At 46.1% G+C, this 27,588-nt stretch overlaps 1 protein-coding gene across 1 annotated transcript in view; it reads right to left on the bottom strand.

Moving 5' to 3' along the window:
- GNG7 (G protein subunit gamma 7) overlaps positions 1-26,901 on the bottom strand; it is a 55,379-nt gene extending 28,478 nt beyond the window's left edge. The window contains exon 1 of the mRNA XM_069964489.1: positions 26,800-26,901. The gene's annotated coding sequence lies outside the window, so the exon portion shown is untranslated. The remainder of the gene's footprint in view (positions 1-26,799) is intronic.
- Between the last annotated feature and the right edge of the window lie 687 nt (positions 26,902-27,588).

Below are 27,588 nucleotides of genomic sequence, written 5' to 3'. Positions count from 1 at the left end.
CTTTTCACTATGCAATGGGAAGTGCCGTTACCTATGACCATCGAGCAGCCCTACAATGTTCCTTAGGGTTTACAGATGCACTGTACTATATAATCAAACAAAAGAAACACTTAAGGGACAATAAAGTTTTATTGAGACATGTTAAAACCATCAAAAACTCAAAGAGAAAATGTAAAAATATGTAGTATCACCCTCCCAATACCGAACAGCCCCGCTGGGGTCCCCGTCTCTCTCCATTTTTTCTTTAAAGGGAACCTGTCTCCCTCCCCCGCTCTGCCCCAGGTTCCCTTTAACCACACTCTTATAAGGAGACCTTTGCTATCCATTTTTCATCCTTGCCTAATTTGCTCTTCTTCCCGCACTGCACTTGATATACAGTGGTGAAATTTTTTAATACACTGACGATTTTGCAAGTTTTCCCACCTACAAGGAATGAGGAGGTCTGTAATTTTTTCTCAAAGATAAAATTGAACTGTGGGAGACAGGCTATACAAGTTAATGTAAAAAAAGTTTTTAAAAATAAAATAGAACCCATTTCATAAAATAGGTAAAAAAAAAAAACTTAAACATAATCGCCCAAACTATTAAGCGATCACATTCCCAATCCCACTTGGCAAGCTGCTAAAACGTGCAAGCTGCTAAAACGTACAAACCCACCAAAGTGCAAGATTGCAGATTTCTGGTCACATCACGTCCAAAAAAATGCAAATTGATCAAAAAGTGTAGTACTGAAAGTAAACATGCCAAAAGGGGCAAACATAAAAACGACCCCCTGAAAATAAAATAAATTGTTAAATTGAAAAAATGCAAGCATTGTGGCCTTTAAAGCATGGAGGAAAAACAAAAGTGCAAAAATGAAACCTGCCTTGGTCCTGAAAGGGTTAATGAAAAGGCAACAACTGTTGCCACAATTATTAGAGAATGGAAGAAACACAAGATGACTAATCTTCCATGGTTTGGGGCCCCATGCAAGATCCCATCTCATGGGGTAAGGATGATTCTGAAAAAGGTCAGAAATCAGCCCAGAACTATACTGGAAGATGTGGTCAATGATCTGAAGAGAGCTCAAACATTACCACTATTAGCATACTTTGCAATCATGGATTAAAAGCCCGCAGGGCGCGCAAAATCTCCCTGCTCATGCCAGCACATGTCTTTACCATTTCAAGTTTGCCAATGACTATGTGGACGATCCAAAGGCGACATGGGAAAAAGTCATGTGCTCAAAAAGAACTTTTTGGTGGAAGAAGCATGAGTACAAACCCAAGAAAACAGTCCAATCCATGAAGCATGGGGGTGGAATCATACTTAAGAGATGCTTTTCTGCAAAGGGGACAGAATGACTGCATCATATTTAATGGAGGTTGGATGGGGACATGTGTAGCTCATTAAAAGCATTAAAGATGGGTCATGACTGGGTCTTCCAGCACGACAATGACCCAAAACACACAGCCAGGGCAACTAAGGAGTGGCTCCTTACTAAACATTTCAGGATCCTGTAGTGGCCTAGCAAGTCATAAGGCATAAACCCAATAAAAAAAAAAATATAATATTTGGAGGGAACTGAAACTCAATGTTGCCCTGAAAAAGCCCTGAAACTTAAAAGGTCTGGAAAAGAGCTGTATGGAGGAGTGGGGCAAAATCCCTGCTGCAGTGTGTGCAAACTTGGTTAAGAGCTACAGGAAACGTCTGATTGCAAACAAAAGGTTTCTGTTTAATGATGGTCCGAACAGAGTTCGGTTCGGGTTTGTACGAACCCGAACCCTCGGTAAGGATTCCCGCTGTCTACCCGAACCGGTCAGCGGGCGGCTCCAGCGGGAGGACCGCCTGGAAAACTGGGATACAGCCATAGCCATAGGCTGTATCCCAGTTTTCCAGGCGTTCCTCCCGCTGGAGCCGCCCGCTCCACGGAGCAGGCAGAAAGCAGGAATCTGATGCTGAGTGTTCGGGTTCATATGAACCTGAACCTCGGCAGGTTCGGACCATCCCTAGTTTCTGTACCAAATATTAAGTTCTGTTCTTCTATTTGTATCCAACACGCGATATTGATACTTGAAGTATCAATTTTATGCAAAGAAAACAAGAAACAAATAAATTTAAAAATCATACAATGTGATTTTCCGTAATTATTTTTTATAGATTCTGTCTCTCACAGTTAGTGTTCCTACAATAAAAATGACACTTCTACATACGTAGAAAAACTTGGAAAAAAAAAAAAAAATCAGCAGTGTGTCAAATACTTTTTTTCCCCAGTGTACAGGGCATTCTGCCTTACTTGCTGCTTCTTGTTTCCTGTATCTGAAATAGCTGTAATTGCCCAACTTCTGCACCACTGTGCACTGTTTACATACTACATTAGCATTCATCTAGCAGTTTACATCTAAGGCTATATTCACACACCCGTAGTGCAGACCACTAAAAGTGTGCATCTGTAGTGCTCTGTGCTTCACGGAGCACTACATTCACACTTCATTACCCTAGCGATCCGTGCCGCAAAATGCAGTCCGTATTACAGCATGTCCTTTTTTTGTGCCACAGATCGCGGCCCCGTACACACGTATGGATGCGTGAACGAGACCATTGAATACCATTCGCTCTATGTTCTGTCCGCAATTGCGGACAGAACGGACGTGTGAATGTAACCCAAGTCTTTGTATGTGTTGGCATAGACACGGGGAGAGTACATATATTCTAGCAAATGTGTATTAGGGTGCCTTCACACATACCGTATCGCTGCGTATTTATCGCACAAAACTCGCATTAAACTCGCACGAAAGTAGCTGCGTTTTTTGTGGTATTAAACTCTCCTGTGAAAATCAAAACTCGCATGTAAAAATCACACCAAACACGTGCCAAACATGCAGCGAGAATAAACAAACATTGACTTTATAGCAAATCAGTATCACAGTGGATTTATGTGCGAGAAACTCGCAGCGATACGGTATGTGTGAAGGCACCCTTAAGTGTAGTTACACCTACCTAACGCCTATATTGTGATTTCACTCATTGTTATTGGAGGCAGATCCCGTGCTCATTTTCCCATTGTGATCAGTGCTACACATTTTTTTACATTTTCTTTCTGAGTTTTTAATTGGTTTTAATATGACTTAATAAATATGTCTTAATATCCCTCAGACATTTCTTTTTTTGTCTATGATTTGTTGATTGTGGGCCTATACTCAGAGGGCTTAGTTGAATGCACTGTACTGTTAAGGCCATATTATATATATATGGACTCTGCACACAGAGGTGCAATTTGAAGCTGGTGGACCCAAATGCAAAATGTCCCATGTCCCCTCAACTATAATGCTTCACTTAACGTACTAGCTTCCTTATATAGGGAAGACAGATGTTATAGCAACTTCACCCTCTGAAGCTACACCTGCCTGTACAATGGGTCCGTAATACGACTTGCCCTTACATAGCAGCTCCCCATTCTAGCTCATGGAGTGGGGGGCAGGTTATGGGCTGTGATCATGAGTGTCGGGGATGCACTCTCCTTGGGATCTCAGACAATTCGGAATCCTGGGCGCTTTCCTAACGTACATCCCATAGACTTCTATAGGGGCATCCATGTTGCAATTCCGGACAAAAATAGGACAGGATCTAAAAAAATCCTGATATATTTTCTGGAACAGACACCCTTTAGGAAAAAATTCAGAAGGATGTCCATCACTAATGTAAGTCTCTAGGTCTGGAAATCCAGGCAGATTTTCTGGCCACGTAAAGGGGGCCTGAAAGTTGTATCAGCATCTCCTTGGCGAATGTAGACTGGGGATCTACCACTGAATATCAATTTCCTTCACTTATCTATACACTCAACACATGTCCTAAAATTATAACAAAAAAAAACAACTGAGCGCTGACAAATCTGATGAAAACTGAGTACAATAAAAACTACTGAAATAGGGAGTTGGATCCACTAGTTTAGCTTTCTCTGTTGGCAAAATTAAAAAGAGAAACCAAATGGAAGGTAAGACACTAATGTGAACCTAGCAAAAGATACACAATCAGAACAGCAGCAAAAAAAAAAAAAAAAAAAAAAAAAAAAAAAATTTACAGTTAAAGGGGTAGTGCGGCGGTAAACAATTATTCACAGAATAACACACATTACAAAGTTACACAACTTTGTAATGTATGTTATGTCTGTGAATGACCCGGAAGTGTGGTGCACTATACATACCTGTCACGTGCCGATTCGTCTCCGATCTTCAGTCAGCGATGTCGCCTTCGGCCGGCCGGGCCGAATCCCTCCGGGCGTCCTGAGTGCCGGCCGCCCTTTTCAGCGTCATCAGATGCTCAGCCGCGATTGTCTGAGCACAGTTATGCTCAGCCAATCACGGCTGAGCAGCCGATGACGCGGCAGAGGGCGGCCGGCACTCAGGACGGACGGAGGGATTCGGCCAAAGACGACATCGCAGACGAGTCGGCACGTGACAGGTATGTATAGCGCACCACACTTCCGGGTACACGGGTAGGGGGCCATTCACAGACATAACATACATTACAAAGTTGTATAACTTTGTAATGTGTGTTATATTCTGTGAATAATTGTTTACGGCCGCACTACCCCTTTAAGACAAACCACATATACAAAACAATATACAATATACATATATACAAAAAATATGCAACTTTTTGATTGCTTTTTATTAAATTTTTTCTGGATTTGATGCGACCAAAAATGCACAATTTTGCACTTTTGGAATTTTTTTGCGGTTACGCCGTTTACCGTGCGAGATCAGGAATGTGATTAATTGATAGTTCGGGCGATTACACGCGCGGCGATACTAAATAAGTTTATTTATATTTATAAAATGGGAAAAGGGGGTGATTTGGACTTTTAATAGGGGAGGGGATTATTTATATTAATATTAATAGGGGAGGGGATTATTTATTATAATAAACAAACATTTTTACTTTTGTTTTTACTTTAACTAGAAGTCCCCCTGGGGGACTTGTATATAGACAGCACTGATCTCTCAGAGAGCTGCTGCAGCAGGCCATAGCAATCTATTGCAGAGACGGGATCCGAGTCATTCCGACGCCGAGTGCCGGCCCGGCCAGAAGAACGGATACGATCGCAAGGGGGAGATCCGACCCACTAGACACCAGGGATGCGTTTATCTAAGCCTCTAAGTGCAGCTGTCAGGTTTGACAGCTGCACTTAGAGGCTTAATTAGCCGGCACGGCAACGGGACCCGCGCAGGCTAATAGAGGCACTGCCCGGCTGCACATGTCAGCCGGGATCAGTGCCGTTCAGAGCGGGGTCCCGGCGGGACCCCGCTCTGAACACCCCCCGCTAAGGGGTTAAGTAACAATGTAAACCATCAAGCAGCGGGAAATGAAAAGTGGTTTACAACACACATTTTGGCGCACTCATTTCAGATGTTTGTGTGAACACAAGTTAAACATTTCAGTATAGGTGCAATGTGCACTAAAATTCATGCAAATTTAAACTGTCCATGGAGAGAGAGGAGCGGCTGCACATCACAACTATGGCTGATACCAGTGCTGCTAAACGTCAGGATGTTGGCATATAATTTGATCAAACGATACAGCCCTGTGTACCACGTGCAGGTCTCCTGGTTCACACGGGTCCCTACGCTAACTCCACACTGTCGGTCGGTGGCCACCAACCCCGCAAAGCGTGCACCTGCAGGGAAGGGAGGCCATGGAGCTGGCACTCCCCTTTTTAATATAAATATCTTTTATTTTTCTATACCAATAGAACACTCCACAACACAATTGTATTTGTGAAGAATCAAACAAAAAAAAAAAAAAAAAAAAAAAAAAAATCACATTATATACATTTATATATCGCCCCCTAAACCCTCCCTTTTACCTTCCCCCCCCTCCCTACCCTGCCACCCACCCCACGAGGAAGAGAGATAGACCAATAAAAATAAAATAAAAAATAATAAAATAAAAAAACAAAAAAAACAAAAAAAAAACCAAATACGAATTATATACACATAAATAAGTATCTACAAGTATTTAAGTATAGCCCCTTTACAGTGGAGGAAATTTTGGTAGCTATTAAGAGCTGTAGAGGACAGTCTGCCCCTGGAACAGATGGTCTCCCACCTGAGTTATATAAGGAATACGCTGAGGTTTTAGCTCCCCTGTTACATAGAATGTTTAATGAATCCTGTAAAGATGCCATCCTTCCACCCTCTATGTACGAAGCCAGTATATCACTGATAAGGAAGAAGAATAAAGATACCAGAAGAATTGAGTCATATCGCCCAATATCGTTGCTTAATACAGACTACAAGATTATAGCTAAAATGCTAGCACTTAGGCTGGCAAAAGTTGCCCCTGAGTTGATTGGGGGAGAACAAGCTGGATTTGTTCCGGGGAGATCTATATATGATAATATCAGTAGAGTCTTTGCTAATGTTCAGTTAGAAACAGAGGCTCCCCACTCCATCCTGTCCTTAGATGCAATGAAGGCGTTTGATAGGGTGGAGTGGGGGTTCCTCTGGAAGGTTTTGGAGGCATTTGATTTAGGCGACAATTTTATAAGTTGGATAAAATTGTTATACGAGACTCCCAGGGCGAGGGTGGTGGTGAATGAGGGGCACACTGGATGGTTCGACCTTGGTAGGGGGACTAGACAGGGGTGCCCTCTCTCGCCGCTGCTCTTCGCCTTTTATATGGAGCCCTTGGCAATGAAGTTTAGGGAAGTAGAAGATTTTGAGGGTTTTGGTTTAGAAGGGGTAAAAGAAAGATTCCTTTTTTATGCGGATGATGTGTGGTTTTCTTGAGGGATTGGAGGGATGGCATCCCGAAAGTTATGGCTGTAATTGAGGAGTATGGTCAATTTTCCGGGCTGAAGATTAATTGGGAGAAGTCCTCACTGCTGCCAATTGGAGAAGAGATATCTGGGGCCTCTCTCCCTGTCGCGGTTTTAAAACCGGGAGTAGCATTAGAATATTTGGGAGTTTTAATCCCCGCACAAATTGCTAAATTCTCAGAGCTAAATTTACAGCCCCTGATGAAAAAAATTCAGAGTAAAATAGAAATATGGATTAAAATGCCAATATCTATAGCAGATCGGATTGCAATTATTAAAATGATTTTACCGCAGGTGTTATTTTTTCTTTATGCGTCCCCAGTCTGGATTTCTAATGCATGGTTTCAAAAATTAATGAAAGTGCTGAACTCCTTTATTTGGGGTGGGAAAAAGCCAAGGTTAAAATATAGTACATGGGTTCAGAGAACGGGAGAAGGAGGGATTGGATTGCCTGACTTTCAAAAATACTTCTTAGCAGCAAAGGCACAAGACCTTAAGAGAGGGCAGAGATCTGCTGTGCTCAATTATATGTTAGGATTAAGTAAGGGGGTGTATAAGGATATAGTAGAGGCCGTTGAGGCTAATTTTGGGGGTAGAAGCACAATTACACAATTAGAAATGTATAATAAAGTATGGGTAAGCATTAAGAGAATATGTAAAATAAAAGGGGGGTTATGGTTCACTCCATTATGGCAAAATAGCAATTTGAAAGAGTTTTTCAAGATCACTAATACAGTTTTGGAGACAGAAAGGGGTAAATTATTTACCACAGGTAGTGAGAGAGGGAAAACTTATTACGTTTGAAGATTGTAAGAGGGAATGGGGGTTTCTAGACTCACAAGTATTTTGGTATGCACAAATTAAAAATGCCTTCACACATACAGCAAATAAGGAATTATGGAATATTAGTGACCATAGTATAATTGGGTACATTAAGGAATCTGGTCTAGCTGGGAAGTTCCTAACCCCTTTATATAGAATGTTGGTTAGAGAAACTGGAAAGGGGCAATTAGAGAAATTGAAAGATAAATGGGAATTACTTATTGGAGAAATTCATGGAGATAACTGGAGTACTATCATTGTTAATACTGGGTTAGTTAGTTGTAATGAGCCCCATAGACTTATAGTCCTAAAAATTTTATATAGGGTTTATTTTTCCCCATTAAACGCAATGAATAGAGGATACAGAAATAACTCAGTGTCCAAAATGTCGGAGGGAACAAGCTGATTTTTTGCATCTATTATGGGACTGTGAAAAAGTTCAAGTATTATGGAAGAAGGTTATGGCGTATATGCAAGATGATCTGCAAATGGAGCCTGGGTGAGATCTTTCCCAAATACTACTGGGGGGATTCCCAAACGACGGAAAGGAAGGTTCTCTTAAAAATAAACTGTTCCTTTTAGTTAAGGTGCTGATTGTTAGGAGGGAATGATTCACCTAGTTTTGGGCAGTGGAAGGAATTAGTAGATAAAATATGTAAATATGAATTAATGTTAGCCAAGAAGAACTCTGTAAAATCAGAAAGAAGATGTAGGAAAATTTGGAGTAAATGGGATAATTGTGGGGGTAATTTTTGAGGATAATTGATAGATGGATGAATTCCTTTCCCTTGCTTTTTGGGCTTCCCCCCAGGTAGGCACTCCCCTTTTTAAGACCCACGTGACCCAAATCAGCAGAATATACCTGTGCTCACATGTCAGTACCTCCATGTTTTTCCCCATTCTGTTTGCAGCAGTGGTGGTGAGTGCAATACCATATTCATACTTGTGTTTGGGGGCAGCCTTCTCCACCGGTGGTGCTGGCTGGGTATTGATGGGGCATTTTGGGTTTGGTCCTGTGACATTGGGGTTGCAGGGCCATTTCATGGCCTCCCTTCCCTGCACGTGCACGCTTTGCGGGGTTGGCGGCCACCGACCCGACAGTTTGGAGTTAGCGTAGGGACCGTGTGAACCAGGAGACCTGCGCGTGGCACACGGTGCGGTATGGTTTGATCAAATTATATGCCAACATCCTGACGTTGGTTTTTAAAATAGGCTTAGCAGCACTAGTATCAGCCATAGGTGTGATGTGCAGCTGCTCCTCTCTCTCCATGTCCAATTTATCTAAAAAAAAAAAAAAACTGCTCTTTTCTAACACATTAAACTCTAGCCATATAAATAGCAAATGATAGTACACAAGGAATTGTACGTCATATCATTCATACTGCAGCAGCAGAACAATCCTAGCCTTGGATTCTGGTGCCCCCTGGTGGCCATGTCCCAATAATTACCATGTATGGTATTGAGCTATAGGGCACATTATTCAGAGCTTGCTTGTGTAACAAGCTGTTTGTATGAATCATAAATCCCTCTCTAACTATATACTAAGTCCCCCACTGATCAGGAGGATGAATGGGGAAATGTGCATAGTAGTGCGCTTCACTTTCCCAGACATATAATCCATAATCCAGCTGCTTGGACAAAGATTATCGCGAGCGGCTAAGTGGTTTCCCCTAAGAATAAAACCTCAAGGTGACTGATTTTAAAAAGGGGTTGTTAATGCAAAAATCCATGCTTTCTCTATTATGTTGCTGGGTCTGTAGGAAAAAAACTACTTAACTGGCCTGCTGCTGCTAGTTCCCCGAGTGCCTGGCCTCCATCGTGGTCCTTTTTTTTTTTTACTAGTTCTGGAAATGCACCAAGGATTTCACTGCATTGGGCGATTTAACCGGCAGCATTAGTGTTTGGCGTGTCTACCTGAGATCAGCTATCTGTTTCTCTTATAGTTCTAGTAACGTGTCACGCAGACAGGAAATACCTACTCAGCACTGATGACAGTCAATGTGCTGCTGAGTGGACATTTCCACTGGTGGAGATCAGGAGTGGACGGGGAAGTATCCCTTTACCATCCCCTGCAGCCTAAGCTGCAGCTGTGTGTGTATGCTTTGGCTGCACTAGTGTGTGTGTGTGTGTACACACACACACACACACACACACACACAATAGCTGCAGCAGGCTGTGTGTATGCGCTATCGCATGGCCCCACTATACCCCTATGTGTGACCCCTCTCTATATTGCTATGTGTGACCCCTCTCTATAACAGGTATGTGGCATTGTTAGCAGTGTTTATGTGTGTATGGTAAATATTTAGTTAGAAACATTAAAGATGTCAGCAAAAAAGACCATCTGCTCCATCTAGTCTAGCTGTGAGTAGTTCAGGACATGGAGGCTGGAGACTGGCTGCATCCACTGCACACACAGGGGAAGCTGCTTTATATCTTTCAGTATTTCCTCAGAAATTGCCCCAGGATCATGTAGGACATTAGGGAGAAGCTGAGCCAGTGTGATAAATAAGTCCCCTGGTATCTGACTGTCCATCTATGAAGGAGCAGGAGTCGGCCCTAATAAAATTTAGGAGTTGGAGCTGCGGCTTACCGACTCCACAACCCTGGTTATGACATAGGCTCAGTCTCTACCTTTGCATCTGCAATGCAACCAGATCAATTCAATTATTGACTATCACATGCTACTACTAAATAGGTTTGTGATAAAGATGAGCGAATCGCCCACCTAAACAAAGCAAACCAATGCATTTGATCGGCATCACCCTGCATTTCAACTCTGTACCGCTGCCTGCCGCTCCAACCCGGGTGTCAGGAAAAGCTGGATCCAGTACTGGGAAAGGGGTAAAAGTTTCCCAGGACCGGATCCAGCTTTTCCTGGAACCCAGGGAGGACCTGCAGGGGGTGGAATGGAGTTATAATTAAGGCAGCTGATAAGCTGCTTGGCAATCAAACTAATCGTTTGTTTTGTTTAGGTAGGCGATTTGCTCAGCTCTAGTTTCTGACAATTTGTGCCATAACTTGTAACAATACATGAGCCTGATTCAGTAAGAGGCTTTTGCCCTCTAGTGACTGGCAGTAACGGCTGTTTAAAGGGGTATTCCCCCCAAAAATTGTTTTGCATTATTACGTTGCCTACCCGTAGCTTTCCATCTTTCCAATATAAAGTTATTATGGATTTTGCACAGTTTTGCTGTTATCTAGATGCATCCACCCCCCCCCCCCCCACCGAACGCATAGAATCATCACATCTCAGTCCAACCCGACACGCTCCCTCTTCCTGGCCCGCACCCTCCAAGACAACATCACATGTCCTCAGTCTCTTCAATGGGCTGGTTTCTAACCCAGTCCACTGAAGTGAGTGAGGACACTGACAGCTGCTGATCAGTGTCTCTCCCGACTCCCTCCCCCCAGGTCACCTTTGTGCCCCCCCACCTCTGAGCTCACCTGTGGCCCCAAGCAGTCCGGTGATCGGTGCACAGAGCCACCACCAGCAGGGGTCAAAGGACCCAGCGGCAGCAGCAGTGGCGACAACCCCCCCCCCTCCGGGACTCACAAGCGGTGGCCGCTCGTCCCCCAATCCCCCCCCCCAGGACTCAGCGGCAGCGGCTCACCCCCCCCCCCTAGCAACTCAAAAGCAGCAGCTACTGCGGCATGTACCCCCCCCCCTGAATCAGCAGCAGCACTCTCTCAAACCCCCACCCCCGGGACGCAGCAGCGGCACCCGCTCACCCCCACCTCTGAGCTCATCTGTGGCCCCCACAAGCAGTCCGGTGATCGGTGCAGAGAGCCACCACCGGGACTCAGCGGCAGCGGCACCCCCCTCTTCAGGACTCAACAGCAGCAGCTGCGGTGGTACTCGCCTCCCCAAACACCCATCCCCCCCCCCCGGACTCACAAGCAGCAGTGGCATCCGCTCACCCCCCCAGGAATTCCGCACCCCCCCCCCCCCAGGACTCGGTGGCACCTTCTCCTCCAAACACCCCCCCCCCCCCCCGAATCAGCAGCAACAGCACCTTCTTCTTTAAACACCGCGCCCCCCCCCCCCCCCAAATCAGCAGTGGCGGCACCCGCTCGCTTCCTCCCCCCTCAGTGGCAGCACCCTCTCCTCCAGCCGTATATTGCTCGGCCCTGCTATATCGCCCACGCCATGCAACTCATTCAACTCTACTATATCTTGTGCATATCAGCTCTGCTACATCATGTACCAGTCAGACAAAAGCATTGCATGATGGGAGATGTAGTTTTACGGCAGGCGCCATGTTGGATATGGTTCGGCTTTTTAAAAAACTTGTAACTATGGAACGGAAGCAGCTAGAAAGACGGGAGATGGCTCAAAATTCTCAGGTAGACTTGGTGAGCAAGACTAGCTAGTTTGGGAGCATTTTTTTTTTTTTTTTAAAGCTCTTGGGGGGAATACCCCTTTAAGGCCACAAGACTGACAGGGAAGAGCTCTTAAATGGGTATACCACAGGGGAAAAAAAAAAAAAAAGTTTTTCTTTCAAATCACAGAAAGCACTGTTTCAGACTGGAAATACACTACTTCCTACATGACACTGAGCAAAGCATAGAACTGTAAGCATGTCAATAAGAACTAGAAAGCATCCAAACACACACAGGCAAGTAAATACATTTTATAGCACTAATTAAAGCGACTCTGTACCCACAATGTGACCACCCCAAACCGCTTGTACCGTCAGATAGCTGCTTTTAATCCAAGATCTGTGCTGGAGTCCGTTCAGCAGGTGATGCAATTATTATTATTATTATTATTTTTTTTTAAAACAACTTTTAGGGTATAAACCCACACACCGTATACACAGCGTATTTACTGCTGCGATACGCAGCAGATTAGATCTAAATAACTGAACACAGCATCAAATCTAAACCATCAAATCTGCTGCGTATACGGTGTGTGGGTTTGTACCCTCAGGGTACAAACACACACACCATATATGCAGCAGATACGCAGCATATTTGATGGTGCAGATTTGATGCTGTGTTCAGTTATTTAGATCTAATCTGCTGCTTATGTGCTGCGTATCACAGCAGTAAATACACTGCGTATACGGTGTGTGTGTTTGTACCCTTAAACTTGCAGCCCTGTGTCAAATTGCCGTGGCCTAGATTGTGTGCCCAAGGATTATGACACCACTCCATCCCTCCTCCCCGCCCTAGTCATCATTAGGAATGCCCCTATTTCTCCTATTCATCACCTATGTGAACACTACACATGGGTTGGATCGTTAAGGCACCTGTGCAGTGTTCAGACAGTCGATGAATGGGAAAAATCCTGCCCCGGGGGCATTACTAATAAATGAAGAGGGCGGGGAGGAGGAACGGAGAGGTGGTGCAAGCCCAGGGCATGCATACTCTAGGCCACTCCCAATTTGACACACGGCTGCGAGTTTAAAAGTTGTTTCTTAGGGGGAGGGGAGGGGGGGGGGGGGGGACAGATTGTGGGTACAGAGTTGCTTTAACTAAACAAGGACAACCTAGTAAGTTGAGTTATTAACAGACACTCAATTAAAAAAAAAATATATATATATATATATATATATATATATAAATCTATATGAAATAAAGAATGTATGTAATTAAACTTTCTTTTGTTATTATGCTTTAAAATAAAGCTACACTTATTGTATCCAGGTCCATTGTCCTAAAGGCAGCTTTTTAGTCTTGAGACTAAACATGTAGGGGGAGATTTATCAAACATTGTGTAAAGTGAAACTGGCTCAGTTGCCCCTAGCAACTAGATTCCACTTTTCATTCCTCACAGACTCTTTGGAAAATAAAAGGTGGAATCTGGTTGCTAGTGGCAACTGAGGCAGTTTCACTTTACATCATGTTTGATAAATCTTCCCCATGAAGTCCTGGCAAGTATTATTTATTTATAAAGCACCCTTAGTTCCAGAGAGCTATATAAGCGATGGGGGTAACAAACAGGAACAATACAAGATCAAAACACATTACATGAAGGCAAATGGGAGACTGGTACATGGGGAAAGAGGACCCTGCCCGCGAGGGCTTACAATCTATAAAACAGAGTGTTACAGCTCAATGCGTCTGACAATCAAATGATAACCAGGAATTCCTGCGTTTGGTCTAAATAGCCAAAACCTACTGCTACATTGCCACCCATTCTGTGGTTAATATAGTGGTAACTCTATTCTTAAACTTAAAAGAGAAATTAAAAATAGGCGGGGGGGTGCAGGAACATATTAAAGTATAGTAACCCGTTACCGTAGTGCTAGGGCTGGGCGGTATACCGCAAAAATACTGATACAGTCACTGGCGTCGGTTAACCGACTTCAACTTAGCCAGGACGGTAATTGCGGTATTTTTATGTCCCTGCCCCCGTCCTGTCAGAGCCCCGTGCCCCCCCCCCCCCCCACACACACACGTCATGTGCAGGGACGCCGGTATCGCCCCCACCGCCCCCGTCTGGTCCAAGCGACCTACCCCCCCGCCCCCCCGTGCGCGCACCTGTCTGCCCTCTCTGAGGCCCTGTCCTGCCGCACAGTCCATGTGCCCACCACCTGTCCGGTCCGGCGTCCCTGCTCACTGAGGGGAGTACAGGACAGCCGCCCTCACATGCTGCTGCTGCTGCTGCTCCTCCACCTTCATCTCCGACATGGCCGCGTCCCTGCACACACAGGACAACGTGTGCAGCGCTCGCCGGCCGGGGGGACGGGACTGTGCTGGTACCCCCTCCCGGACCAGTCCTGTCCCGAGCGCCCCCCCACCCCCACCCGGCGAGCGCTGCACACGTTGTCCTGTGTGTGCAGGGACGCGGCCATGTCAGAGATGAAGGTGGAGGAGCAGCTGACCTGTTATCTCATCCCCTCAGTAACAGTACAGGATAGGAGGAATAATGGGCTGCAGCGGGCAGGATAAGTTATTGCTGTGTGTGATATCCTGCCTGCTGCAGCACATCCATTCCTCCTATGTTACAGTCCTGTACTGTTACTGAGGGGACTACAGTCATACACCCCTGGCCACCCTCCCCTGTATAGTCATACACCCCTGTCCACCCTCCCCTGTATAGTCATACACCCCTGTCCACCCTCCCCTGTATAGTCATACACCCCTGTATAGTCATACACCCCTATCCCTATGTGCCCCCTGTATAGTCATACACTCCTATCTGCCCCTCCCCCATGTGCCCCCTGTATAGTCATACACCCCTATCCCTATGTGCCCCCTGTATAGTAATACACCCCAATCCACCCCCATATAGTCATACACTTCTATCCCTATGTACTCCCATGTATAGTTCTGTACCCCCACCCCTATGTACCTCCTGTATAGTAATACACCCCAATCCATCCCCCCATATAGTCATATACACCTATCCACCCCCTATATAGTTATACACATGTATTCCTATATGACCCCCTGTGTATACACATCCTGTAGAGGCTGTATACCTATATATACACATCCAGGTATCTGCTGAGACCCCTAATAATGACAAATAGTAATAATGATAATAGACTAACCATGGGTTGCTGTTCAGTTCTTTTTTACTTTTTCTAATCAAAATATCGCCAGTTTGACATGGTTTGCTAAAAGGGGCGTGTCAATTATCGTTGAATTATCGTTACCGCGGCTACATGTGCGATAAACCACGATATTGATTTAGGCCAATATCGCCCAGCCCTACGTAGTGCCACTCCCAAGTCTTGCTGACAGCCATCGGCCTCCTGTAGCTCCAATGTCCCATACCCAACCGATGGATTGCCCACTCAGCTAGTGACTGGGGCGGGAAATCCACAAAATTAAGTGTCACATCACTTAAGAGGTGATATGGGAAATTAAAAAGAAAGAAAAAAAAAAAAAAAACCTGCATTCACATATTCTGTAGATACGGTCCATGCATGGCCTCTATTCTACAGAGGACCTCAGAACTTCTGGCATCATCATTCATTAAAATGGCATGAACTACGAAACAGTTAACCCCTTAACGACATCGGGTGTAAACTTACGCCCTGGTACTTGGCGCATCAGGGTGTAAATTTACGCCCGATGTTTCCCCGATCGCTGCGTGTTCGCACACAGCGATCGGGGAAGATGGCCTGCTATAAATCATAGCAGGCCATCTTAGCTTCACGGCACAGGGGGTGGTTAACACCCCCCGTGCTTACGATCGCCGCTATAGGCTGATCAATTCAGATCAGCCAATAGCGGGGATCGGAACCTTTCCGGGTCATCGGTGACCCGATGACCCGGAGAAAAATGGCGGTCAGTGCTGTCCGAGGACGGCACCGACCGCCATTACTGTAAAGAGTAATGGTGGTCACCGTGCCACCGGCCCGATCGCCGTGAACGGCCGGCCGTTCACTGCGATCAGGCCGGTGGCACGGCAATCAGAGTCCCACAAAATAATAAATACCTGCCCTAGACCCCTCAGCTAGGTAGCGGAGGGGTCCAGAGCAGGTATTTGTGCATTACTCACCTGTCCCGGGGTCCTGATCGGCGTCTTCCGGGTTCGCGGCGTCCTCCGTCTTTCCGGCGCGTCTTCGGATCTTTCCGGCGGTCCCCGTCTTCTTTCAGCTATAGCCTCGTCATTTTCCGGATTTTGCGCTCTGCTGCCCTCTAGCGGCTGATGTGTAATACACTTAGCAACTACAGGGATGTTCAGAATTTAGAAAAAGTTTTTTTTTTTTTTTTCCAAATTTTTTTTTTCTATTTTCCGCACCCTATCGCCGCTGAGTGTTGATCAGCATCGCACGAAAGTGCGCTGCTAATCAGCAACTCCTCCTTTTTGGCGTAGGGTGTTTTTTCTATATTCTACTGCCACGGTCTGCTGATAAGTGCCGCGCATAAGTGCGGCATTTATCAGCAACTCCTTTGTTGGCGTAGGTTTTTTTTTTATATACTTACTGTAAAAAAAACACGTAAAAAACACTACATTACACCACACTACATTGAATAAAGTTTGACACTACACCGCTACATACCCCATATACCAATCCCCATATAAAGATGGCCCCCAGGGTGTTTTCGGCGTCAGAGGGATACGTTATTATTGCTTTCGACACCGAAAAAGCCAGTGAGGATGAATGGGGGGGGGATCCTTCTTTCCTCCATTCATCCTCATCATCCAGTGACATGTCTGGAGGGTAGCATAGCGTACGCTGCCTCCCAGACACGTCTTTTCCGCCAGTACCGTCCCAATAAGAGATCACAGTATGGTGTGAAATTCTCCAAACTCTGTGAGCGTACCTCTGGGTACACTTACAGATTTAGGGTACAGGCACACTGCGGAATGGCGAAGGATAACCCTTTGTGCATTCCGCAGCTGGCACCCGCCAGCGGACTGATGCGGGCGCACGTCTCTACCCGTGTCAGACTCCATTCTATGCACGGGCGGATTCCGTCGTCCATCCAAAGAATGAATACGTTGGACGGAGAGCGGAATCCGCTCGTGCATAGAATGGAGTCTATGACACGTGTGGAGATGTGTGCCCGCATCACTCCGCCGGCGGGTGCCAACTGCGGAATGCACGAAGGGTTATCTGTCGCGATTCCGCAGTGTGCACGTACCCTTAAGAGTGTATGTAGGAAGGGACACCTGAACCCAGCCCCCAAATGCCCCCCCCATCCTCGGAACAAGTGGAAAGATCGTCTGGAAGTGATCTTCCCACTGCTGGATAAAAGGTCACCACCTGTACGGGGATAACTTTTATACCAGCACCCCCTCTTCCGGTCCCTCGCTGCCCGAGCTACTGTAGCTTGCGGCACGATCCGAAAATATCAGAAGCAGTAATAGAGCCCTAATATTTAGCAGCCATAGAGCGGACCCAGTGCTTCTAGATATGAAGGACCCCTATCGCACCAGGGCAACATTCTCCAGGTGACGTCCCCCACACTGGAAAACAGGAGACACCAGAAGAAGTGCAGAGTGTGGCATAACAGGGGGATCAGGAGGGACACCATTTTCCAGTGTGACACCTGTCCTGATCGCCCCGGCCTCTGCATACTGGATCGCTTCAAGGCGTACCACACGTCATTGGGGTTCTACATTATCTAAATTCTGTCCCTTATTCCTATTTCAGGGGTCACGTTGATCCGGGGATTATTCTGATCGCCATTATGGAGTCGGGAAGGAATTTTTCCCCTGTGATGAGGCTACTGTCGTCTGCCTCACGAGGGTTTTTTGCCTTCCTCTGGATCAACACAGGTTGAATTTGATGGACACCTGTCATTTTCAACCTTATAAACTAATAATTGGCAATACCCCCAAATAAATTAGAATTGTCCCTTTTCCCCAGCTAAGTAGGTATGGTCGCCATTCCCATTAGAGGATGCCATGATGCAATTACAAAGCCTCTGTGCGGCCAGGACAGTAGAAACCTCCCACAAGTGACCTCATTCTGGAAACTACACCCCATAAGGAATCTAACAAAGGGGGCAGCGGGGATATGGCCCCCTGGTGACGGCCACATTTGGGACGTGAAAATGAAAAAGATGGTATTTTTTATTTTCTCGGCACATGTTCTACGTAAGTGACTGTCACCAGTGGGGTCCATATCCTCACTGCACCCCTTGTTAGATTCCTTATGGGGTGTAGTTTCCAGAATGGGGTCACTTGTCGGGGGTTTCTACTGACCTGGCAGCACAGGAGCTTTGTAATTGCGACATGGCCTCCATTCCAGCCTCTAAATGGCGCTCTGTCCCTTTGGTGGCTTGCCCTGTGCCCATATGGCACAATATGCCCACATATGGGGTATTTTCGTACTCAGGGGAAACTACCCTACACGTTTTGTGTTCATTTTCTTTTTTAACCCCTTGTGGAAATGGAAAAAATGGAAACTCTAAAACATTAATCTTGTCATGATTTTTATCATTTTCACAAGGAGCTAAAAGATAAAAAAACAATAAATGTGTAGAGCAATTTCCCCTGAGTACGGAAATACCCCACATGTGGACATAAAGCGCCATGCGGGTGCAGGGTAAGCCTCCAAAGGGAAGGAGCGCCATTTCGTTTTTGAAGGCTGGATTTGGATGGAATGGATTTCGAGGGGCCATGTTGCATTCAAAAGGCCTCTGTGTTGCCAAGACAGTTGAAACCCCCCACAAGTGACCCCATTATGGAAACTACACCCCTCAAGGAATGTAACAAGGGGTGTAGTGAGCATATGGACCCCACTGGTGACGGGCACAAATGTGGAACAATGTGGCGTGAAAATGAAATTTTAAATTTTTTACACTATAATGTTGGTTTAGCCTTGAATTTATCATTTTCACAAGGGGTTAAAAGAAAAAAACAAAACACAATATGTGTAGAGCAATTTCCCCCGAGTCCGTAAATACCCCACATGTGGACATAAAGCGCCATGTGGGTGCAGGGCAAGCCTCCGAAGGGAAGGAGCGCCATTTGGATTTTGGAGGTTGGATTTGGCTAGAATGGATGATGAACGCCATGTCGCATTTACAGAGCCCTCGTGCTGCCAAAACACTGGAAACCCCCCACAAGTGACCCCATTCTGGAAACTGCACCCCTCAAGGAATTTAACAAGGGGTGCAGTGAGGATATGGACCCCTTGATGACGGGCACATTTGTGCCATGAAAGTGAAAAAAAATGAAATTTTTTACTTTTACGTCACATTGTTCCACATTTGTGCCCGTCACCAGTGGGGTCCATATGCTCACTGTGCCCCTTGTTAGATTCCTTGAGGGGTGTAGTTTCCAGAATGGGGTCACCAGTGTCTTGGCAGCACAAGGGCTCTGTAAATGCGACATGGCCCTTGAAATCCTTTTCAGTGAAATTCAGCTTCCAAAAGCCAATTGGCGCTCCTTCCCTTTGGAGGCTCGTCCTGCGCCCCCTTGGCACTTTATCGCCACATGTGGGGTATTTCCGTACTCGGGAGAAACTGCGCTACACATTGTGTCTTTTTTTCCTCTTATCCCTTTAAGAAAATGAAAAATTGAAGGCTAGAACAACATTTTAGTGTAAAAAATAATTTCTTTTTTCACGCCATATTGTTCGGAAAATCTGTGAAGCACCTGTGGGGTCCAAATGCTCACCGCACCGCTTGTTACATTCCTTGAGGGGTGTAGTTTTCTAAATGGTGTCCCTTTAGGGGTGTTTAGGTTTTGGCACCCCAGAGCCTCTGCCAACCTGAAGTGGTACAGTCAGAAATGACCAAATATAACGGAGGCGTTGAAATTCACTAGGCGCTCCTTTGTATCTGAGGCTTGTGGTTGCGTCAAATAGCGTAATAGGGCCACATATGGGGTATTTCTATAAACTGCAGAAACGGGGCAATAATTATTGGGGTGCATTTCTCTGGTAATAGGTTTATAATTATGAAAAATATTGGATTACAATAAAATCTCTGCACAGAAAATTAAAAATGTCAAATTCCTTACACACTTAGCTTTTATTTCTGTGACTCCCCTAAAGGGTTAAAACTTTCTGGATATGCTTTTGCAGAGTGTGGGGGGTGCAGTTTCTGAAATGGGGTGCTTTGTGGGGCTTTCTAACATACAGGCCCCTCAAATACACTTTAAACCTGAACAGGTCCCTAAAAATATCTGATTTTGAAATTTTACTGAAAATTTGGAAATTTGCAGCTAATGTCTTAAGCTTCCTATTGTCTAAAAAAAATGAAAGATCGTTTAATAAATGCCGCCAACATAAAGTAGACATGTTGCTAATGCTATTTAATATATAATTTATGTGGTATAACCACTTTCTGTATACGCAAAAAAGTTTCAAAGTTGGAAAAATGCATTTTTTCACATTTGGGTTTTTTTCATAAAGATTCGTTATGAGTATCGACTCCAATTTACCAGAAATGTAAAGTACAATATTTCACGAGAAAACAATCTCAGAATCAGCCGGATAGGTAAAAGCATCCCGAAGTTATTAATGAATAAAGTGACACTGGTCATATTCATAAAATTTGTCGCTGTCATTAAAGGGGTTGTCCGGCGAAAAAAATTATTCACAGAATAACACACATTACAAAGTTATACAACTTTGTAATGTATGTTATGTCTGTGAATGGCCCCCTTCCCCGTGTCCCACCACCCCCACCCGTGTACCCGGAAGTGTGGTGCGCTATACATTACCTGTCACGTGCCGACCACGGTCTCCGATCTTCAGTAGTGACGTCTTCTTCGGGAGGCCAGCGGATCTTCCCGAGTGCTGGCCGCCCTCTGCAGCGTCATCCGAAGCTCAGCCGCGATTGGCTGAGCATAACTGTGCTCAGCCAATCGCGGCTGAGCAGCTGATGACGTGGCCGCGTCATCAGCCGCTCAGCCGCGATTGGCTGAGCATAACTGTGCTCAGCCAATCGCGGCTGAGCGGCTGATGACGCGGCCACGTCATCAGCTGCTCAGCCGCGATTGGCTGAGCACAGTTATGCTCAGCCAATCGCGGCTGAGCTTCGGATGACGCTGCAGAGGGCGGCCGGCACTCGGGAAGATCCGCCGAACTTACGAAGAAGACGTCACTGCTGACGATCGGAGACCGTGGACGACACGACATGCGGTGAGTATAATGCACCACACTTCCGGGTCTAGCGTGGGTGGGGGGAAACACGGGGAAGGGGGCCATTCACAGACATAACATACATTACAAAGTTGTATAACTTTTTAATGTGTGTTATTCTGTGAATAATTTTTTTCGCCGGACAACCCCTTTAAGGCCATTTCAGGCTCTGTCCTTAAGGGGTTAAAGCTCAGCACTACTGTGCTTTGACAATAAATGATGATACATGTCGGTCCGGTCCGTAGCATACAGCCTGAGGATATAGTACATGGACTGTATCTACAAATCATGTAAATGAGGCCCAATTACTTAGGCATTAAAGGGGTTATGCAGTTAGGTAAAATACATCCCCCCTTCTGGAGACTAACAATTGGTTCCATAAGTTTACCTTATCTCATGTAAACAGCAAACTGGACAGCTGTTTTTGCACTTTATGATGCTAGGAGGGTTAATCTGAAGTGAAGTTGCTGCTGACCTCACTGTGATTGACCCTCTCTATATAACAGAGAGCAGATACAGGCAACCAGGGAGGCTAGTTACATGACCCATCTCAAAAGGGAAGGGAGAGACCGACACAACAGCCAACACACAGTTTTCTGCGTCTTCAGAAGAAGCAGGCTTATAACTGGAGGAAGGAGACTGATTAGGTAAAAACAAGTATGGAATGGATGATTCCACAAGTATTTTACATAACTGAATAACCCCTTCCTTGTCACACATTCTGGCCCTAATGCCCAGGTCATTTTTTTTTCTTTTTTCAATGGTCATCTCCCAAACAGTATAGTCTACTATATGAAGGCTTATCTTTTGCAGGACAAGTTGTACTAATTATGGGTACCATTTTGAAATGACTATTTTTTTATGTTTTATTTAAAAGGGAAGGGCAAAAGTACTGTTTATTTTATGAGGCAAGGTACCCAGCCATACTGCAGACACGGCTAGTACACAGGCATCCATGGCAGCCCTGGGCCGCCGCCGCCTCCCCCCCCCCCCCCCCCCCCCCCCCCCCCGGGCCGGCTGGAAATTAAAAAAAAACTAAACAAAAAATAGCTTTTTAAAGGTAGCAAGGAGAAAATGAAAGCCCAACAATTCCTGAAAATGTGCTGTGGGGTTAAAAGTGTTAACTATGATTCTGTCTATGTTCAAAGACAGTTGTGATAAGGTAGCCTGGCCCTACAACCAACAACAGATTCCCTTTCAGAGTGCGGGGAGCGTGGAGAAGGATGTATACAATCCGGCGGCGGGGGGTTAACAGGGCGGGCTGCGGACATATAGCGGGATGTCCATCCCGCTGCGAGTTTGCCTGCCCATAGAGTGTAAAGGGCACCGATCCACATCGGATCCGTTACGTTTAAATGCACCCCAAGGCTATGTTCACACTACGTAAAAACAGTCGTATTTCATAACGGCCATTATTTGTGAAATAGCGGCCGTTGTTTGCGCAAATACAGCTGTGTTTTTTACGTAGTGTGAACATAGCCTAAGGGTGCGTTCACACATACAAGATCTGCAGCAGATTTGAAGTTGCAGATTCAAAGCAAATCTGCTACACATCCTGTACTTGTAAACCCACCCTAAGGGTAACTTCACACGTAAAAGAATTGCAGCGGATTTCCCAATGCGAGTTTGCAGCGAAATCGTCGGTGATTCCCCTCCTGTCAATTTCAATAGGATTACATACCCGCAATGGAATAGTTATCCCGCTGCGAGTATGTAAGCAGCAGCCCCCTTAACTCCCTGCGGCTCGGTGCATACATTTCCCGGTCCATGCTCCAGCTTTTTCTGTGGCTCCCGGAGTCTGAACGTCCAGCTCAGCCAATCAGTGGGTGCGGTGTGTGACAATTCGCTACGAGTATGTAATCCTATTGAAACTGACAGGAGGGGAATCGCAGCGTTCTGTTATATGTGAACCCACCCTAAAGGGGTTATCCAGGATTAGAAAAACATAACTGCTTTCTTCTAAAAACACACCTGTCCTCAGGTTGTATGTGTGGAAACAAGACATGAGCGAAGCATGTGGCATTCGATTAACGGTGACTCAAAGGGAACCAATCTTCACTATTGTGCTGATATGGCTCTACTATGCAGCTCCTCTACCATGCCAGCCATGTGTGCGGCGTTATCTTTACATTAAGGAAAAATGTGAAGTGGAGAGGGGTGGCAACTAGTCATCTGGGCAGAGTGCTTGACTAGTGACAAGAGGCAAATTAATAGTTGCCACCCCCCTCCCAACCTTGCACACTGGGAAGGAAATAAAAAAATAAATAAATAAAATAATATCTTTCTCCGGTGTAAAGATTACGCTGCACACACGGCTGGTATGCTCAGGCAGATCTATAAGGTGTAGCTGGGAGCCATATCAGCATAATCTTGCTGATTTGTTCCCTTTAAGAATTTGGATGCAGCCCTAATGTTGTGTAGAAAACAGAGCCAGAGGCTATGTTTACACACAGTATTTTGATCAGTATTTCAACCAGGAGAGGTTTGGAAAATCAGAAAAGTTATGTTCACACACAGTATAAATTTAGTGGATGGACACCATTTAATGGCAAACAGCCAAAAGAGAAAGAAAGGGGCTTTGGCCAGACAACGCTTTAACATTAGCACAATCTTAGGCTAAGTTTACACTGAGCACCACATAGTCTGTGGTTTACGTCAGCAACCCATAAGATGCAGACATGTCCAACAGTGTTTTCCTGCTGCACCCATCTAATTTTAAAGTGACACTGTCACCCCCAATAATCATTTTTCAATCTTTACAGGTGTGTGTAACCCGCCTATATCTCTCTGCATACCTGTAACTATTTTTCAGTTTCATGAGGTGGCTTTCCCTGAAAGCGTAATTTGGCCGGGTATCTTCTAGCGCCACTGGGCGGGGCTTGGTCCCTGAAGCGCCACATAGCCCCGCCCATTACAGCGCAGTTGACCCCGCCCCCTTGGGCTCTGTGTTTGAGGCCTCCCTGACGTGCGCGTCCACATCTCCCGCCGTCTTCCGCGTGCGGGATTGTCATGTGGCGCGCAGGCGCAGAAGGTGACCGCCGGGTCACCCACAGCCGGGCTGTGCGTGCGATCGCACAGCCCGCCGATTACACCGGCCGCACCGTCCCTTGTTGCGTGGGACTCTCCGGATGCCTCGCTGCGGCTGTGAAACCCTCCTCACAGCCAGCAGCGAGGCGCAGACATAGAGCGCAGGCGCACCGCGGCGGTCCTCTTCGGCGCATGCGCAGTGCGCGGCGGACGCCGCGGTGCGCCTGCGCTCTATGTCTGCGCCTCGCTGCTGGCTGTGAGGAGGGTTTCACAGCCGCAGGGAGGCATCCGGAGAGTCCCACGCAACAAGGGACGGTGCGGCCGGTGTAATCGGCGGGCTGTGCGATCGCACGCACAGCCCGGCTGTGGGTGACCCGGCGGTCACCTTCTGCGCCTGCGCGCCACATGACAATCCCGCACGCGGAAGACGGCGGGAGATGTGGACACGCACGTCAGGGAGGCCTCAAACACAGAGCCCAAGGGGGCGAGGTCAACGGCGCTGTAATGGGCGGGGCTATGTGGCGCTTCAGGGACCAAGCCCCGCCCAGTGGCGCTAGAAGATACCCGGCCAAATTACGCTTTCAGGGAAAGCCACCTCATGAAACTGAAAAATAGTTACAGGTATGCAGAGAGATATAGGCGGGTTACACACACCTGTAAAGATTGAAAAATGATTATTGGGGGTGACAGTGTCACTTTAAAGCTAAGGATTATCAACAGAAAGCAGAAGTTGTTAAATAGGTTCGGACTATGTTAGTACGGTGTAAAGGGGGATGTCCATGCATGCAGCAGCAATTCCAATCACTTAAATGCCCGAATGGACTAAGCTAGTGACTATGTTTGGGCCACTTCATGCATGTATATGCTTATTTAGCAGGATTCAACAGTGTGGTTACCTGCACTACGGAGTCCTGCTAAGCATAGTCACTAGCTGAGCACATAGGAGACATTAAACTAAACAGGGCCGCTGAAGTCCACATTTCTAGAGAGAATGCCTAGCACAACTGCACTGACAATAGCAACCTAACCTTAGTAACAGACAGCCTAGAAGCCTAATATAGGGTAACAACCACGGGCTAGTTGCCTCAGCTGTAATATACACTAGTAGCCAAGCCTCAGGTGTTACCCTATGTACCCAGGGCTAGAAGCCCCAGCTGTAATATGGCACAGTAGCCCCTCCTCAGCTGTAATATGGCACAGTAGCCCCTCCTCAGCTGTAATATGGCACAGTAGCCCCTCCTCAGCTGTAATATGGCATAGTAGCCCCAGCTGTAATATAGCATAGTAGCCCTTCCTCAGCTGTAATATAGCATAGTAGCCCCAGCTGTAATATAGCATAGTAGCCCTTCCTCAGCTGTAATATAGCATAGTAGCCCTTCCTCAGCTGTAATATAGCATAGTAGCCCTTCCTCAGCTGTAATATAGCATAGTAGCCCTTCCTCAGCTGTAATATAGCATAGTAGCCCCAGCTGTAATATAGCATAGTAGCCCCAGCTGTAATATAGCATAGTAGCCCCAGCTGTAATATAGCATAGTAGCCCCAGCTGTAATATAGCATAGTAGCCCCAGCTGTAATATAGCATAGTAGCCCCAGCTGTAATATAGCATAGTAGCCCCAGCTGTAATATAGCATAGTAGCCCCAGCTGTAATATAGCATAGTAGCCCCAGCTGTAATATAGCATAGTAGCCCCAGCTGTAATATAGCATAGTAGCCCCAGCTGTAATATAGCATAGTAGCCCCAGCTGTAATATAGCATAGTAGCCCCAGCTGTAATATAGCATAGTAGCCCCAGCTGTAATATAGCATAGTAGCCCCAGCTGTAATATAGCATAGTAGCCCCAGCTGTAATATAGCATAGTAGCCCCAGCTGTAATATAGCATAGTAGCCCCAGCTGTAATATAGCATAGTAGCCCCAGCTGTAATATAGCATAGTAGCCCCAGCTGTAATATAGCATAGTAGCCCCAGCTGTAATATAGCATAGTAGCCCCAGCTGTAATATAGCATAGTAGCCCCAGCTGTAATATAGCATAGTAGCCCCAGCTGTAATATAGCATAGTAGCCCCAGCTGTAATATAGCATAGTAGCCCCAGCTGTAATATAGCATAGTAGCCCCAGCTGTAATATAGCATAGTAGCCCCAGCTGTAATATAGCATAGTAGCCCTTCCTCAGCTGTAATATAGCATAGTAGCCCTTCCTCAGCTGTAATATAGCATAGTAGCCCTTCCTCAGCTGTAATATAGCATAGTAGCCCCAGCTGTAATATAGCATAGTAGCCCTTCCTCAGCTGTAATATAGCATAGTAGCCCTTCCTCAGCTGGTGGACATGACACCTAACAGCGGCAATAAACTTTGTAGGTGAACAGCAGGAACCAGTAACAGCGACAGCCGAGCAGCAACCTGACCGTGCGGGTAAAGCTATGGACAGCCAGAGAGCAAGATATGGCAGCCAGCTAAGCATCACCTTCCGGCATACACACTGCTGCAGCAAGGCCCCAGACACACACAGCACTCCGGCGACTACAGCCACGCTGTGTAAGGACTCTGTACGGTGGCACATAGCTCGCCGGGCAATGCTGAACAGAGGGTGAGTAATTCCGGGTCCCCCCGCCCCCTCCTCCCCGGTCACATGACCTCTCACCCGCGGGCTCCGGGCGCAGCATCAGCAGTCTCTTCTATCCAAGATGAGCGCAAGAGGGTAAATGCTAGAATGGAGTTGTTAGAAGGAGTCCTGACGTCAGCAGTCACATGGTCAAGGCCATGTGACAAGCCTCTTGTGTGGGCGGAGCTATGCTCAATCAGAAATCTTCCCGGGCTTTTATAGCAGCACAGAGGACCATGACGAAACAGTGCGCTCCTAAGGTGGTGTACGGTCTACAGGGGGCAGCCACACTATGGCTCCTTATGCAATATTCTGCAGGGACAGGGTGCTGTGGCTGTGCTTCTGTGCTGGGTGCAGAGGGGGACTATCTGGGGGTCTGTTGGTCCGTCCGTCCACCATACCAGAATTTTCAGTTCAATACCAATACCATCTTTTAAATGTCGATACCAGTTTGATACTTAATAAAGTATGGAAAAGAAAAATACTAAAACCCACAAATATAATGCCCCCCACTGTCCAGACTGCGGATACGATGCCCCATGTACCCGGCTTTTATTTATGTGACTACTTAAACACTTCTGTTACACTTTACGCATTCAATGGTGCCAAATGTGTATATATATATATATATATATATATATATATATATATATATATATATATATTTATAAAGAGGCGATTATTAGAACCTTTATTATGAATTTTTAAATACTTTTTTAAACACTTAATTTCCCTCTACCTCCCAGCATACCTCCTTATGTACTACAACTCCCAGCATACCTCCTTATGCACTACAACTTCCAGCATACCTCCTTCTGCACTACAACT

This window comes from Dendropsophus ebraccatus, chromosome 3, assembly GCF_027789765.1.
Source record: "Dendropsophus ebraccatus isolate aDenEbr1 chromosome 3, aDenEbr1.pat, whole genome shotgun sequence".
Lineage (NCBI taxonomy): Eukaryota > Metazoa > Chordata > Amphibia > Anura > Hylidae > Dendropsophus > Dendropsophus ebraccatus.
This window is presented reverse-complemented; position numbering and strand designations above follow the sequence as displayed.